At 38.6% G+C, this 17,145-nt stretch overlaps 1 protein-coding gene across 2 annotated transcripts in view; it reads right to left on the bottom strand.

Moving 5' to 3' along the window:
- Positions 1-1,759: 1,759 nt before the first annotated feature.
- Positions 1,760-17,145, bottom strand: part of LOC129476699 (thymosin beta-4-like) — a 271,345-nt gene continuing 255,959 nt past the window's right edge. Inside the window, exon 4 of one of the 2 annotated variants that reach the window (XM_063635430.1) lies at positions 1,760-1,929. The gene's annotated coding sequence lies outside the window, so the exon portion shown is untranslated. Of the gene's footprint in view, positions 1,930-7,809; positions 7,853-17,145 lie in introns of those variants that run through there. The other variant, XM_063635426.1, reaches the window with a different exon arrangement.

Below are 17,145 nucleotides of genomic sequence, written 5' to 3'. Positions count from 1 at the left end.
GCCTTCTTCACACAAGGGATTTGAAGCTTAAGGGGGAACCCAGACAGCAAAATTGAGGACAAGGTGCCCTTCCAAATATCTTAAAAGCACTTCTGGGAGGTGTTTATGCAGACCATGTATAACACCCACTTTGTCTTCACATTTTAAAAAAACTATATGTTTTTGAAATTTTAATTGTTAAACTCAAAGTTTTACATTACACATCATGAAATACTCTGTCACTAATGTAGAATAGTTCAGCAATCTATTGAATAAGGCATAAATTACATTTTTCTAACATCATGAACATTACATTTTCTGGATGCTACAGACTGAATATTTTAAATTAGTATACTATTTCTTAGAGAGGTTTTCAGTTTACAGAAAAATTGAACAGGAAGTACAGAGTTCTCCTATACTCTCCATCCCCACTACCCCTCCCCAACACCAGTTTCCACTATTATTAACATCTTGTGGAAGTATTGCCCATTTGTCATAATTGATGAACCAATGTTGATGCATTATTATTAACTAAAGTTTACAGTTTATATGAAGATTCACTTTTTTGTTGTCATTTTCTAAGAGTATATTTAAGTACATAATATCTTGAATCAATTATTACAATGTCTTACAGAATAGTTTCACTGTCCTAGACATCCTCTGAGATCCATCTGTTCATCCCTCCTCATCTTTCCCTAATCTCTGGAGACCACTGATTTTTAGTGTCACTATAGTTTTTAAATTTTTAAATATTATACAATTGGCCCCTGAACAGCATGGGTTTGATCTGTGCATATCCAGTTACACATGGATGTTTTGTCAACCAAATTCAGGATGAAAATACAGTATTTGCAGATGTGAAACCTGGTACATGGAGGGATGAATCCACACGGATTTGGGTATAGGTGGAGGACCCGAAACCAAACCCCTACTTATGCCGAGGGACTACTGTACATTTTGCCTCTGAATATCTTCTTTTATCAAACCTCTATTTTTCTCCTGAAACTGGCCAATACCAAGAGATTATGGCAGTAGTTCTAGATTCAAATATTGTCGTATTTAACATAGTTTTCTTTAAAAAAATTCAATTTCATCAAATGTTAATGGACTTATTTGCTTTTGTATTAATAACAAAAATTATTAAATATCCCGGGACAAAATGAAAAGAAATATGTAACAAGTATTATAGAAATAAAATATATGTTATAGGGTTATTTGTGATTTAAATTTAAAGAAATATATTCCAAAGCACTTAGATGAACTATGATTTGAATTATCTGCATAAACTGTCATGTAAGTGTAAAACACACAATTCTAATCTACCTGAAATTTTTTTAAAAAATTATATTCAGACACTTACAATTGACTCACAAAAGATATCATTACTTTTAAAAGTAAATATTGGCCAGATATGGTGGCTGACACCTGTAATCTCAACACTTTGGTATGCTGAGGTGGGAAAATTACCTGAACCCCGGTGTTTGAGACCAGCCTGGGAAACATGGTGAGACCCCATTTCTGCAGAAAATTTTAAAAATTATCTGAGCATAGTTTTGTATGCCTGTAGTCCCAGCTACTCGGCCGGCTGAGGTGGGAGAATCACTTGAGCCCAGGAGGTCAAGGCTGCAGTGAGCTATGATCACACCGTTGCACTCCAGCCTGGGTGAAAGAGCGAGGCTCTGTCTCAAAGAAGAAAAAATAAATAAATAATTTAAAAATAAAAATTTAAAAAGTAAATATTTATATACTCTTGCCTTTCCTGAGGCCATAGGTACGGGCTGAAGGTGGGTGACTAAGTCTCACAGTTGGCTCATTGGGAGTGAAGACGTCTTTCCCAGACATCCTTATCACAATCTTCCAATCTTGTTCTTTTGAAGACAGTGAGCAGCCAGTCAAACCAGCAGGCATTTCCCATGGGCCACTTCTGGTCCATGCCTCAGGCCATCTTTCCTTCAAAGAAAAAGGGACAACTGAATGCATTGCTTCAAGTCCTGCTCACTTGGAAGTTTCTCTTCACCTTCCTATTTCACCATTCCCATTTCATAGGGAAACCCTGCTTTGCATGTCCAATGTCAAGATTTGTGGGATGGGGTGTTTTAAAATACAGGTTTGATCATTATTCAGGTATGGTGAGGCTAACAAGTCTCAGGAGATTATTTCCATTGAAAAGATAGCTTGTTACTCACAGTTCCCAGAGGACAGAGCAAGCCTGGCCATGCAGAGCCACACAAGGAAGCACTGGGGCCAGTCAGGAGGCAGAGGGAGCCATGGGAAAATGTGGATAAGAGCCTTTACTATGATTTTCCTGGGAAGGAATGGACAAGACAGGGAAAGCAGGCTAGGCAGTTTACAATGGACTAATTTGAATAATTTCAGTGAGCTCTGGGGAGTATAGACTCCCCCTAGTTTTCTGATTCCTGGCTCTTCGGTGATTAGTGGGGGGCAGGGGGTGGGGGATGGTGGGGATATAATGGTGCAGACTGTAAAAGCCCAAACGGTGAGTTTGCCTATGAAAGACATGCTCCCTGGGGAGCCATATGATATATCCAGGAATTGGCTAGTCTTGGGAGGGGCAGTCCCACAAAAATCAGTAAGGCCCTAGATGTCAAGGCCTCACGATACAGAATTAAAGACACGATTAACATATGGGAGTCAGATGGCACACAGTTCATAACGAAACGTTTGCGTTTCATACTCGCTTGCTGTAGTGAGCAAGGGAGTGGTTCTCAAATGGAAAACTTTAGGCAGAAGAGGGCATGAGTTGGCTCTGGAACACCACTGGGCTTCTCCAGAAGCTTCATTCTGCATCCTTATCTACTGAATTGCAGAGTAGGATGGAATACATTCTGCAGAAGAGGAGGAGTGGTGCAGCCAGAGAGTGCCAGGAGAGGCATTCTTGCAGCCAGGGCACCTTTCAGGCTTGGTGTTCCTCCAGGTCAGTCTGATATTATCTGGAGAAGCAGTGAGATCCACTCCACTCGGGTCACTTACAGCCCGCTGCACCTATTAAGTGTGGCCGTAAGGTCGTGATGATGGAACACAAAATGCTGGCCCAGAGTGGGAAGTGTTTTATTTTTTTCAGTGATTCAGCAGAGTGTATATGTTTGTGTGTGTGTGTGTGTGTGTGTGTGCAATGCATATCGTGTATCATGAGAATTAGCCTTTCCTTATATGTTAGATTTTTAAGTACATAACAATGTCAGTATTCCACTCAGTAGTCTTCCCTTCCCATCCTCCAATATAGTACCCATGGGTGGACCCCTGTGCTCACTTCCACCTTGGCATGCAGCACCTATGTGTAGTTTGGAAAAGGCTGTGCACAGTGTCCACCACACCAGTTCTGACCCCAGGGCACAGATTCCCCATCCTCCCTTTGCTGTTACATCAGAGCACGTGACTACATTCTGATCCATGGAATAGAAAGAAGGACATAGCTGCTCCCAGGCCTGCCCAATAACCTTGTCCCACAGAATGCATTAGGTCTCTTATCCCCTGCTGGATGACATGGGAGGTCAACCTGTTCTACACCCCACAGCTGGTGGATACAGGAGGAAAGCTGACTGTGGTATAGGTGAGAAATTAATCCTTCTTAGGTAAAGTCATTGAAGTGTGGAAGCATGTTGGTAGCCATGTCAGTCTATTCTATCCTGACTAATCATAATATAGTTGGTATATTTTGAAGGGGTTTTGTTGGTATATATTTTGTTTCTGTTTTTGTTTTTGTTTTGCTCCTCTACTGTGAGTAACTTGAGGTTAGGTCTTTGGGTCCCAGGAACTTGTAAAGTGCTTTTAGGCTTTTCACATAGTAAGGTCTCAGCAATCAATTAGTGAATAAAGCTAATAAGAGAAGGGTGATGATTAAATATGTGATATAAATGTAGATAGATATAGATATTTCAATAAATGTGTGTGTGAGATATATATATATATCTCACAAAGTAGGAAATATATATATGTATATCACAAAATAGAATATATATGTTTTTTACATCTATTCAATAAAATGGAGAGAAGTAGTAGATTTTTTTTATACATTGATTTGCTTTTCCCTCTTCTGTGTTTTCAATTATTTATTTCTAGCTCTTAGAAAAAGTTTAGATTAAATTGAACTAAGTTTTAGATTACATTCCTGTTTTTACAGAAACAATTTTAACTGTGATAGATTCTTACAAAAGTAATAAACAGCAAATTGAAAATATATTGCTATGTGCATTGAAACTCACTCTGCGGCCTTGACATCTAATGCAACCCATATGAGTTATCAAATTGTGGTAATGTTATGCAGAGTAAAACAAGTTATTCATGGGGGAAGCATGGAAATGTAATAGGCATAATGTAATCTTTCATAAGGCATTTATTTTTGCATCATATCTGTGATGAGACACTTTTTAGCAACACTATGATCATCAACAATTGTCTTTTCTGGGGACAGTGGCAGAAGAGGAAGCTCTGCTGGTGAAAGGAAAGCTCATCACTAAAGACCAAGACTGACCTTGTCTACTTTTTCTTTACCTTAATTCTATCACAAAAGCAGGGCTCATCTTATTTGGGAAGGATGTCCCCATGATGAGTTAGAAAATGTCACTAACTTGACAAGAAGAACAAGTTAATGAGATTTCACCTATTCACACTCTCTATCTCTGGGTGAAAGACTATATGAAAATCAGATATTATAAAGATGTAGCCTCCCATCAACTCTATTGGGTAGATATGATTAGACCAATTTACACGTCAGAAAATAGCATGCCCTGAGAGTTGAAGAACTGTCCTGAATTTACACTGTTAAAAAAATTTACTGAATATTTTGCTTATTACTAAGGAAACAAAAATCAGAAGGAAGAACACAGACATACACCAAACTCTACAAAACAAAACAACAACTCCCAACACACAAAATGGCACAATTTAATCTCACTATCTTGTGACTGTAAATGTAAATAGGTGCAGAGGAAAGAGGAGGAGTGAATGGACCTGAATCCTAACCTCTGACTCTCTTAAACCCAGTTCCGGGCACCCTCCTGATCCTGGGGTTCTGTTTGGCATGGGTGTGCCTGACGATGAGTGCAGATGTGATGTTTTCTCTTGGGCTGTAGCTGGGCACTAACTTCAGACCCATATTTATGGAAATTCTGAGAGCAGTCAGGTCTCAAATCATCATATAAACAAGCCACAACTCATTGCAGGAGCCTTCGTTCTGCAAAGAGCTCCATGTTTGTTGTTTTCTTGGTTCTTGCCATTAGGTGTGAGAAGTTGCTCCTCCCTGGTTTATTCCATGAAGAAGTTGCCGCATTAGACTTAGTGATTGCTTCACATTGGTTCCAATAAATCTACAATAAACCAAGCATAGCAGGCAGTTTCAAATGAGGACAAGATTTATTTTGGCTGTTTTAGAACTGAAAACAAACTTAGTGCTTACTCTGAGGCTCTTATTTCCTTAGCCAGGGTGCTTACCCCAGAACTTAGAGAAAATTCTGTGCACACTAGTCTAAGCAAGGGGAAATGACAGGGGGAATAGGAGAATATGGGAGAAGGGAGAGAGGGAGACAGAGACAATAAATTTATATTTGTATAAAATTGCTGTAGATAGGAAAAACAGAATGTTGATAAGTGAATATGAGATGCATCTTTTTCTTGGTAAAATTTTAAGTAACTGTAAATAGACTGATAGTCTTCTTCTCAATTTAAAAAAAATTGCCAACTGGGCACGGTGGCTTATGCCTGTAATCCCAGCACTTTGGGAGGCCAAGGCGGGTGGATCACCTGAAGTCAGGAGTTCGAGACCAGCTTGGCCAACATGGAGAAACCCCGTCTCTACTAAAAACACAAAAAATTAGCTGGGCATGGTGGTGGGAGCCTGTGATCTCAGCTACTCAGGAGGGTGAGTCAGGAGAATTGCTTAAGCCCAGGATGCAGAGATTGCAGTGAGCCAGTATCATGCCATTGCACTCCCACCTGGGCAACAAGAGCAAAACTCTGTCACAAAAAAAAAAAAAAAAAACTTGCAAAAGACTCTCCCCACTCCCTAACTATCCACAAAGTGAAACATGAAGGTTATTTCTTAGGTGATTTTTCCCATCATATAAGGAAAGTGAAATTTCTATGCTATTTAACCTTAAAGGAACTATTAATCTCAGTGGTATTAAACTGATGAAAGTAATATAAAAAAGGGATACTTGTATTACATATTATAAAGGTAGATTAACTTTGATATTAAAATCTGAGAGAGATCAGGAAGAAAAAAGTTATATGTGTACATAGGTGTCATCTCAACTATATAAATATTGATGCAAGGTCTTTATTTAAGTGAACATTTAAACCAAAAGTATATTAAAAACTAATACCCCATGATGAAATGCTATCTATTTTGGGAATATCAGAATGACTAAATACTAGGAAATATATTAATATAATTCATGAAATTATTAGGTTAAATGAAAAAGAAACAACTTTATTATTTCAATAAGTGCCAAAAAAGAATTTTATAAACTTCAGCCATTATTTGTGATAAAACTTCTAAGTAACAAAGAAATAAAAGTAATTAAAATAATTTCAGCCAAATGGCCAAATGTGTCTTGAGAATGATGCCATCAAGAGAAGTTCTGATGGCATCAATAAGAAGAAAGGGGTGCCTGCTATTATTTTTTCTTACAAACATCAGTGTGGAAGTACTATTCAATACAATTATTTAAAATTTTGAAATGATTCAAACTTTGAAAGGCAAAATTAACATTTTATAAGATGATAAACCCAAAAGAATTAGTAATAACAATAAACTAGTAGAAAACATAGAAATGTTTACTAAAGTAGCCAGTTGCAAAATCAGCATACACATGTATTTCTCCAATAGTCAAACCACATTGCATTTATAACAGAATTAAAAATTTCATTTATAATAGCACAAACTGTTAGCAACATTCAAGAACTCAAGCAACATTGTTCCCATAAGCCTTTCCTAACCACTGTGCTAGCAAACACCTTTAAAGAACACAAATTGCAAAATATGTCAGCTAAAGAAAAATGCTATTAATACATTAAGTACCAGGTGACTGGTAGAATTAAGACAAAATATGGGTTTAAAAGGGAGAGAATAGATTTAATTGTCATATAATCTTACATTATAGATTAGTATAATGATTAAAGTATGAGAAAAAGGCAATAGCTTATGCGAAAAAAATTAACTTTTTCTTTGCTGTGGTAATTGGTCTTAATACTGTCTTACTGATATTGTTTTGTTTGTAATATAGGATAAAGTATGTGAGTAATTATGAGACATTTAAATTCTCTCATCCCCTGTATATTGACTTTTAATATAGATTTTCAATGTGGAGCAAGGATGTGTGTGATTCAAGAGGTTAAGTAAAAACCTTGCACTCCTAAATTTGCATTGGAAACATTAGTATGAACCCTCAACGTTATATATGTTCTTTTCAGCTACACCAAAAGCTCTTGAAATAATGACCAATGCAGTAGAAATGACATTCCTAGCTCCCAGATTTTGATCTTGATACACATTTTCTACTTAAAAAAAAAAAAAAAAAACAAGGTTTCCTGGAAAAATAACTGATTCTTGGTTAGGAGCAGGAATGTACAAGATGAGACTAATACAACTGGACAAATTGAAACAAGAAAAATATCAAAGACTTCTAGAGTCATGGAGCCAGCATGAAGGAATTCACACTGGTCAAAGCTGTGCCAGCTTGAAATTCAGTATGGATAAGATTTGAAATGCATTTATACCACCAAATGTGTTAAGATCCATGAATTACAAAGATATTTTGAGGTAACACAAATTGTTTCCATTGTGAAGATGAGAGATAATTAATTTATTACCTTGAGAACTTACACTTCATTTTTCTGTATAAGCCACAGAACACTAGATGAGAGAATATAAAGTTATTAAAGTTAAATAAATGAATAAACAAAATGATCAAATTAGAACATTACCATTTTGCAGCCCTCAATAAATTAAAAAATACAGTCATTGAGCACCAGAGACTGATGACATAAGCAAGAGTGAGAGTGAAAGCCAGAAAATATGTGTCTTTTTTTTTTTTAACACTTTAAATTTTAGAGTACATGTGCGCAATGTGCAGGTTTGTTGCATATGTATCCATGTGCCATGTTGGTGTGCTGCACCCATTAACTCGTCATTTAGCATTAGGTATATCTCTTAAAGCTATCCCTCCCCCCTCCGCCCACCCCCCCAACAGTCCCCGGTGTGTGATGTTCTCCTTCCCGTGTCCATGTGTTCTTATTGTTCAATTCCTATTGTGGAAGTCGGTGTGGCAATTCCTCAGGGATCTAGAACTAGAAATACCATTTGACCCAGCCATCCCATTACTGGGTATATACCCAAAGGATTATAAATCCTGCTGCTATAAAGACACATGCACACATATGTTTATTGCAGCACTATTCACAATAGCAAAGACTTGGAATCAACCCAAATGTCCAACAATGATAGACTGGATTAAGAAAATGTGGCACATATACACCATGGAATACTATGCAGCCATAAAAAATGATGAGTTCATGTCCTTTTTAGGGACATGGATGAAGCTGGAAAATGTGTCTTTTGATGAGAAATTTCAACTCCAGCTATGGCCGTGCCAAATGAATTATATCTGATTTTGATCAGGCCAATGAATTCAGCTGCTGATTATCAGGAAATGCAGAAAACAGAGCAACCTATTTAACCACAATGTAAATGTGCAATAAGTAACATGCAGACTGTGGGAAACACTACAATTTACACAACTCAGGCTCTTCAACAGATACATTGTAATTGGAAAAAGGAATAGAATATGTAAGACTGAAATTATAAGACACACAAACAAAACACTAACCATCTGACTCCTGAACACCAGCAGCATTCAAAGAAAGAAAGAGACTTAGGATCAGCATATTATTTAGCCTGACATTTCCAAGTATCTGCAGAGCTTAGCTTGATGCAGTTCCTTCTAGCTTGTTATTCCTTTCTTTCTGGAATCTCTATGGGAGATACCAGTAAATATAAATATTCTCAATGATCAGCAGTTACCTGCAACGTTTAAGAGTGGCCTTAGGATAGACAATGTATTTGGCCCAGGATAGAGAGAGGAAAATTTTCCAGGAAGACAAGCCCATTTCTGAAGATCCAGGTGACATGGAAGCCATGAAAAAAGGCCAGAAGAGTATACAGGAAGAGGAGAAAATGGGAGAGGAATGTAACTACATTTCTTTCATTTTCCTTCCTTTTCTAAATATTGTGAATTTAGAGAAAAGAAAGACTAAAGAGAAATCAAATCCTTCAAGATCTTTCACAAGGGCCCACTTCCCCATTCTTGGAAACTTAAAGCTGGGACCAGATAGCAATTATTGTGTGCCTTTTCGTTTTCTGCTAAAGTGTGTGGAAATGGCTTAGTTGAAGCAATTGAGTCTCCCAAAAAAACCAAGCTGGCTCTGTGATGCAAGGTTTTCATCTGAATTCTGAGAGCAACCAGATGCCCAAGAGAAGCATTGCTGTGGGGTAGAAAACATCTATGGAAAAGGGGGAAGAGCAGAATTCTGCTACCCTCCAAAATGACATGTTCTGGAGAGCACAAAACAGCTTTCCTAAAATCCAAAAGCTCAAGAAAATATAGTGTTTCAGCCACATCCCTAGCAAATCCAAGGAGAAAGATGTCTAGAAAAATTTTTGTATGTCATATTAGTGAAAGTGAAATCTCCAGACAAGGCTCTTTGGAGGTTTTACTTTTACTGGACCATAGATAGAACAGTAAACCTGGAATCTGTGAAAATGTAGGAGGCTATGTAAAGGAATATTAAGGAAACCTCTCAGACTGAAAGAAAACTTGTGACCCAACATATTTGGTAAAACAGTGGCTGGTGATAACTTTGGAAAATAGGAAAGGTACTTAACAAATTGCTGCGCTAGGACAAAGAGATATTCACGTAAAATACTTTGGGCATGTTCCTACCCATAGCACATGTATATGAGAAGGTGCTGCAATAAGGCCGGGCATGGGGTTCACGCCTATAATCCCAGCACTTTGGGAGGCCGAGGTGGAAGGATCACTTGAGGTCAGGAGTCTGAGACTAGCCTGGCCAACGTGGTGAAACCTCATGTCTACTAAAACTACAAAAATTAGCCGGGCATGGTGGCAGGTGCCTGTAGTCCTAGCTATTTGGAAGGCTGAGGCAGGAGAATCCCTGGAACCTGGGAGGCAGAGTTTGCAGCAAGCCAACATCGCACTACTGCACTCCAGCCTGGGCTACAGAGCAAGATTATGTCTCAAAACAAGAACAATAAAGAGAGAGAGAGAGAGAGAGAGAGAGAAGGCACTGCAATAAAAAATAAAAGGAGTGGATACAGGAAGGGTCAGTCAATTTGCAGACTGAACTTAGAAAAAACATAGAAATTCTAAGAATGGGAGGTTTGGAAAATGAGCATGTGTCTTAACCCCAGGCTCTTTAAAGATGACTTGAAAAATAAGTTAAAATCTTGGAGAAAACATCAGATCTAGTTCACTACCAGAAGTATATGGGTAAAGATCAAAGCAAGGGGGTTGCAGTAATGCCCTATGTTAAGACTTCTGAAAAGTTAAGATAGAGCCTGGTAGAACCTCTTTGCTGAATGCTAAGGCATTGTTCTAGCACACCTTACACGCCCAAAGAAGCAGTGACCAAGTCTACAGAGGAAGGCATGTCTCAAAAAGAAGTGCTATTAATAATTTGATCCCAAGACTAACACAGAATTAAATTCATAGAAGACCCTTGGTAATTTGAGACAGTTATATGACAAAAGTGTTAGCTCAAACTGGAAATGTGATTATCTTGAGTTTCCAGTTAAGTGTGGACAAGAAGCAGACTGAGAAATCTGTTTGAAGGGCATGTTTTCTTCTTATTGAGCAGCTAAAGAGAATGGTGGAAAGAGATGATAGCTTGGAAAGTGGAGCCAAGACCTTTCAAGAACAATAGACTAGGAAGTCACTCCCAGGAAACTGACTTAATCTAGGGATAGGTCCCACACCTAGAATGGTGCTTTCAATATTCACAGTCATCTGAGTAATGAGTTGGATTTTCATGGGCTCATATTAAGGGCGGAGACCAACCCTCATATTGTCTTATGCCCAATTTCTGCCTCCAAAGAAAAAAAGAAGTAAAAACTAAAAGGCAGAAATGAAACCCACAGGCAGACTGCCTGGCACCACACCCTGGGCCTAGTTGTTAAAGATCGACCCCAACCTAATCGGTTATGTTATCTATAGATTACAGACATTGTATGGAAAAGCACTGTGAAAATCCCTGTCCTGTTCTGTTCCATTCTAATTACCAGTGCAGGTGCATGCAGCCCCCAGTCACGTACCCCCTGCTTGCTCAATTGATCATGACCCTGTCACATGGACACCCTTAGAGTTGTAAGCTCTTAAAAGGGAAAGGAATTGCTCACTCACGGAGCTCGGTTTTTGGAGACATGAGTCTTCCAATGCTCCCAGCTGAATGAAGCCCTTTCCTTCTACAATTCGGTGTCTGAGGAGTTCTTGTCTGTGGCTTGTCCTGTTACAATATGGCCAGCTCCTCAATCTGTGTAGTTTGTGAAACAGAAAACAAGACGGTTATAATTTGTCATTTTGTGTTTTCTAGTGCTTTAGGGATTTTATAAACATATGTCTATATTTTTAAGTATCATTATCTGGATGGGGATATTAAAAATAATTTTTTATTTTCTTCATTGTGCTTTTGCATCTCAAAAAGTAAATTCAAGTTATTATTGATATAGGAGCTAAAGAGAAATTATTTAGGCAGATAGTGAGGGTAACAGAGCCTTTGGTAAGGTTTTCCTTTTAATAAAAAGCCGGCCCAAATCATTGCTTTTCCAAAAAAAAAAAAAAGCAGCCTGAAAAATCAAGCTGCAAGCATAGATAAGCAAGCTGGAAGCTTATATAGATGAATGCCAGCAGCTGTGCCAATAGAAAAGGGATATCTGGAAGCCAGGTATACTCAACATAGACATTCCCTTTTCCCTTTTCTTTGTGTGCCACATGTGCTGTAAAAAAAGCAGGCAACATGGCTTCAACCAGGTAGAGACCCAATTTTCATAATAAAAGATTAGAGTGGGATGGCCAGCTTCTTCTCACACTATGTAAATGGCACACCTGGTCCAACCAATCCTCTGTGCCCTATGTAAATCAGATACCGCCTCCTCAAGCTTATCTATAAATCCAGCGTCTGGCTGCATGAGGGGAGATCCATCCAGAACCCATTCCCTCTGCACGAAAGAGCTTTTCTATTAAACTCCCACTCTTAAACTCACTCCTTGTGTGCCCACGTCCTCAATTTCCTTGGTGTGAGGCAATGAACCTCAGGTATTACCCCAGAGAAATGATGCCACTTCATTATTAAAGAGCATAACTAATGTACAAGAAATTCTAATTCTAGGATCTTTCATTGAAATATTTCAGACAACTAGGTAGATTAAAGGAAAAATATCTGACATAACATTTTAGAAAAAAAAATCCTTTATTGCCTCAAAGTTGAGGACAAGAACTTTTGAATTTAAAGACTAGATATACAAACTACTCTGTAGTCATTACAGTGATCTCGATGCATTATTATTGCCATGAGTATGTATTTCTAATATTGTACTAAGTAGTAAAAAGGAAGTTTATCCATTAGCACATGTAACTATGACCCAGTTTTTGAATTGTGCATGTTTATAGATATGTAACTACCCAGGCAATAGTTTGGATTCACAGAAAAATGTGTAAAACCTTAAGAAGTGGTTCACTCTCAAAGAAGAAACTGTGGCCATTTACATTCTCACTTTTGGTTTTGCATATTTGTGTTTTCTAATTTTGTTACAAAACACGTAGAAACAAATGAGAAATCTTTTGTAAAGCCCCTACATATACTTCCAAGTTAATTACATTTTATAAAAATAAATTGATGAGATAAAATGTGTTATGTTAGACACATTCAGTAAAAGTAAATCAAATCTAATTAAATTAACTCTCAATCTTGAACTCTGTATATAATTAGAAACCAATATGAATATTTAATATTAAATAAATTAGAAAAAGGGGCCAGGCACAATGGCTTACGCCTATAATCCCAGCACATTGGGAGGCCAAGATGGACAGATCACCCAAGGTCAGGAGTTCAAGACCAGCCTGGCCAACATGGCAAAACCCTATTTCTACTAAAGATACAAAAAATTAGCCAGGCATGGTGGTGGGTGCCTGTAATCCCAGCTACTTGGGAGGCTGAGGCAGGAGAATCGCCTCAACTCGGGAGGTGGAGGTTTCAGTGAGCTGAGATTGTGCCACTACATTCTAGCCTGGGTGACAGAGTGACACTCCATCTCAAAAAAAAAAGAAAAAAGAAATAATTTACATATTAATTTGACAGATGAAAATGAAAAAGAGCTTTATTTGAAAATATAAAATTTAGTGTTAGAAACAATGAGTTATTAAGCAAAGGGTTTGTTATCTGTGCATTTATTAAAATGATTAAAGTTGTCACCTAAATGAAGTGATTATTCATCAGACAGTGACTGATTGGTTAGGATTTTATTTGCTGCAATGTAGACTCTCCATACATAAAGATACATGGAAATAAATTTACCTGTGTGAGCATATATAGCTACACATGAAAGCATATCTATGTTTATCAAGACACAAGGAAATATATCTCCATACATGAAAATACATCTCCATAAATAAAGATACATTGTAGTTATATCGCTGCACATGGAAATATTCCTCTGTAAATAAACACACAAATTTATATTCATCCATCAACATACATGCATATACATCTCCATATATGAAGATATGATTCTGTAAATATGCATGAAGATATAGCTTCATGCAGTAAGACATAACTTGCTGGACAGAACAACAGCTCCATCCATTAGCTCCCATCTTAAAATTATTCAAAGATCCCTGGAACCACAGTTAATCAAGTGTTTTCTTACTTAGAGTCTCAAAGGTAAAGCAAAACCAAAGCTGTCATCTTAGTGTAGTGCTATCTCCCTCCAGGATAAAGGATTCCTTTTTTCTTCTAAGGGCTTGGAGAAGGAGAGAGAAAGAAAAGTGCAGATTGACATGGCCTTTGATAACCAGGATTCGGAGTGATGCTGACATCCTGACCTCCCCATCTGGCAGGAATGTGGTTTCATAGCTTTGCCTGATAACAAAATGTTGTCTCATCCATAGGTGCAGAAAGCAGGTCAAAGCCTGAATGAGGTTGCTGCAAAGCAGTCATTTTCACTTGAGATCCAATGACCTGCAATTTAGTGAACTGTGATAAGTTGTCTGAATTTTAAGTATTTGTGTTTCTGAGCATCAGTTCATTCTTGAAACTAACTGGGCAAACCTGTGATCAAGCAGGATTCTCTTACAGAGTATAAAAATAGCTTGACACTCTTAGGGGATGGCGAGCAATGCCCACTGCAATAACTATTGTTCACTTTTAACCTAATCACAAGTAAGAAACAGTCAATAAATGTCCACAATTACACTGCTCTCTCTTCTCCTGAGCAAGTCCTACATCTTCACCATCACCTCCTCCTCCTCCCCTCAGCATCCACTTGCTTCTCCTTCTTACATCAATATGATTATCATCACAATTAGTGGCTGCACACTATGTAGATGCAATTGTGCAAGTGTGCTGTAACCTGGAAACATCAGCTACAAAACCGACCTTTAATTCTTAGCCCAACTTAAGGCTCTGTTTGCATGAATGGGATCCTTTGAGCTCCCTGTTCACCACAGGATTGATGAACTGTTTGGCTTCCACCAAGATTATTCCAAGAGAACAGAACAGAAAGAACCCAGAATTACACCTGGTATAGTTTCATGATTCTGTCCCTTTGACCCCCACCACTTCCCATTCTCCTCCAAAACAGAAATTCATTTTTATGATGACATTGGCTTTTCTTTACTTTTTTACTTTTTTATATTTTATTTTTTCTTGAGACAGGGTCTTGCTGTCTCCCAGGCTGGAGTACAATGGTGCAGTCGTAGCTCACTGCAGCCTCAACCTCCTGGGCTCAAGCAATTCTCCTGTACCAGCCCCCTGAGTACCTGGGATTATAAGTGTGTGCCACTGTGCAGAACCTTTCTGTCTAGCTCAGGGATTGTAAATACAACAATCAACACCCTGTGTCTAGCTCAGGGTTTGTGAGTGAACCAATGAACACTCTGTATCTAGCTACTCTGGTGGGGCCTTGGAGAAACTTTATGTCTAGCTCAAGGATTGTAAATACACCAGTCGGCACTCTGTATCTAGCTCAAGGTTTGTAAACACACCAATCAGCACCCTGTGTCTAGCTCAGTGTTTGTGAATGCACCAATCAACACGCTGTGTCTACCTACTCTGGTGGGGCCTTAGAGAACGTTTGTGTCAATACTCTGTATCTAAGTGATCTGATGAGGACGTGGAGAACCTTTATGTCTAGCTCAGGGATTGTAAACGCACCAATCAGTGCCCTGTCAAAACAGACCACTAGGCTCTACCAATCAGCAGGATGTGGGTGGGGCCACATAAGAGAATAAAAGCAGGCTGCCTCAAGACAGCAGTGGCAACCCGCTTGGGTCGCCTTCCACACTGTGGAAGCTTTGGTCTTTCGCTTTTTGCAATAAATCTTCCTACTGCTCACTCTTTGGGTCCATACTGCTTTTATGAGCTGTAACACTCACCGCGAAGTTCTGCAGCTTCACTCCTGAAGCCAGCGAGACCACGAGCCCACACGAACAACTCCAGATGCGCCGCCTTAAGAGCTGTAACACTCACCACGAAGGTCTGCAGCTTCACTCCTCAGCCAGCAAGACCACGAACCCACCAGAAGGAAGAAACTCGGAACACATCTGAACATCAGAAGGAGCAAACTCCAGACGCACCACCTTAAGAGCTGTAACACCGCGAGGGTCCGCGGCTTCATTCTTGAAGTCAGTGAGACCAAGAACCCACCAATTCTGGACACACCACCCCACCTAGCTAATTTTTGTTTATTTTTCATAGAAAGGAGGTCTTACTACGTTTCCCCGGTTTGTCTGGAATTTCCTGGAGTCAATCTTCCTGACTTAGCCCCCCAGAGTGCTGGGATTACAGGTGTGAGCCACTGTTCCTAGCTCTTTTTTACTTTTTGTCTTAAATTTAAAGGACAACGTCCTCTGTACTGAAATGTCCTTCACTTCCGACTTCTCTAATTTAATATTTTTCATATCAGAATTATATTATCGTTACCAGTAACACCAATCTAGTTATTCATTTATACTTATAAATTAATGATATGGTGACAAAATCTCTGGGCATAATTTATTTTCTTATTGATTATGGATAACGAGAGATAATATCGTTTTATGAAACTGAGCTTCCTGTTTTGTTTTTTGTCATGGATGAGAAAAATCAGCTCTTTGCCCCTTTGCATGTGATGTTCTTTCCTTCATGCACATTTTCTCATATGTAACAACTAAGTAAAGAAAAACACATGGCCACATTCCTTAGCTACTCAGAAAGATTTCTAAGTCAAGTAAGGCTGTGAGCAAGTCACATAGACCAATACATCCAAAGAGCTCCAGGAAGAAGCAACTGTGCTTCATGGATATGAGGGTGAACTCCATCCACTGTATTGATCCTTATTATCTCAAACAAAAGCAAAAATTCACTTCTTAGTTTTCAAAGACTCGCCAACCTATTATTATAATTCATCAAATAAAATAGCACTGTTTCTATTGATGTAGCAGATACATAAAGGTCAGATAAACATGCCTTCTTAGCGTCAAATGCATCCATTTATTTCTCTACACTGAATTGTGTAAAGAAGACTTTTTTTGGAACAAACAGGAAGTATTGACTGTCTTAAAGGAGCTCTATTGATAAGCTGGCACAGTCGAATGCAGACCAACAAGAAAGATTAAATTAAATAACTGTCTAAGTGTTCCTTGGAGAACCAAAGGGCAGAATGAAAGTTTGTGTTTGTGAAGAGCTGCGTGGAGAGATGCAGACCACCAGGATGGCCAAATAGAAGCCACCGTGCATGCTGCATGTGACTTCCCACCCAAGTGTTAGCTGACAGGCTAGCTCAGAATGGTGCTTCCAACAGCAGCGAGGCTTGTGTGATCATCCATTGTTAAGTACCAGGCTTCTGAGGCAGGATAGGTAGTCAAGGAAGTGTCCATG

The sequence above is a fragment of the Symphalangus syndactylus genome, chromosome Y (genome assembly GCF_028878055.3).
Source record: "Symphalangus syndactylus isolate Jambi chromosome Y, NHGRI_mSymSyn1-v2.1_pri, whole genome shotgun sequence".
Taxonomy (NCBI): domain Eukaryota; kingdom Metazoa; phylum Chordata; class Mammalia; order Primates; family Hylobatidae; genus Symphalangus; species Symphalangus syndactylus.
The sequence above is the reverse complement of the archived record's forward strand: the minus strand, read 5'-3'. Positions and strand labels throughout refer to the sequence as shown.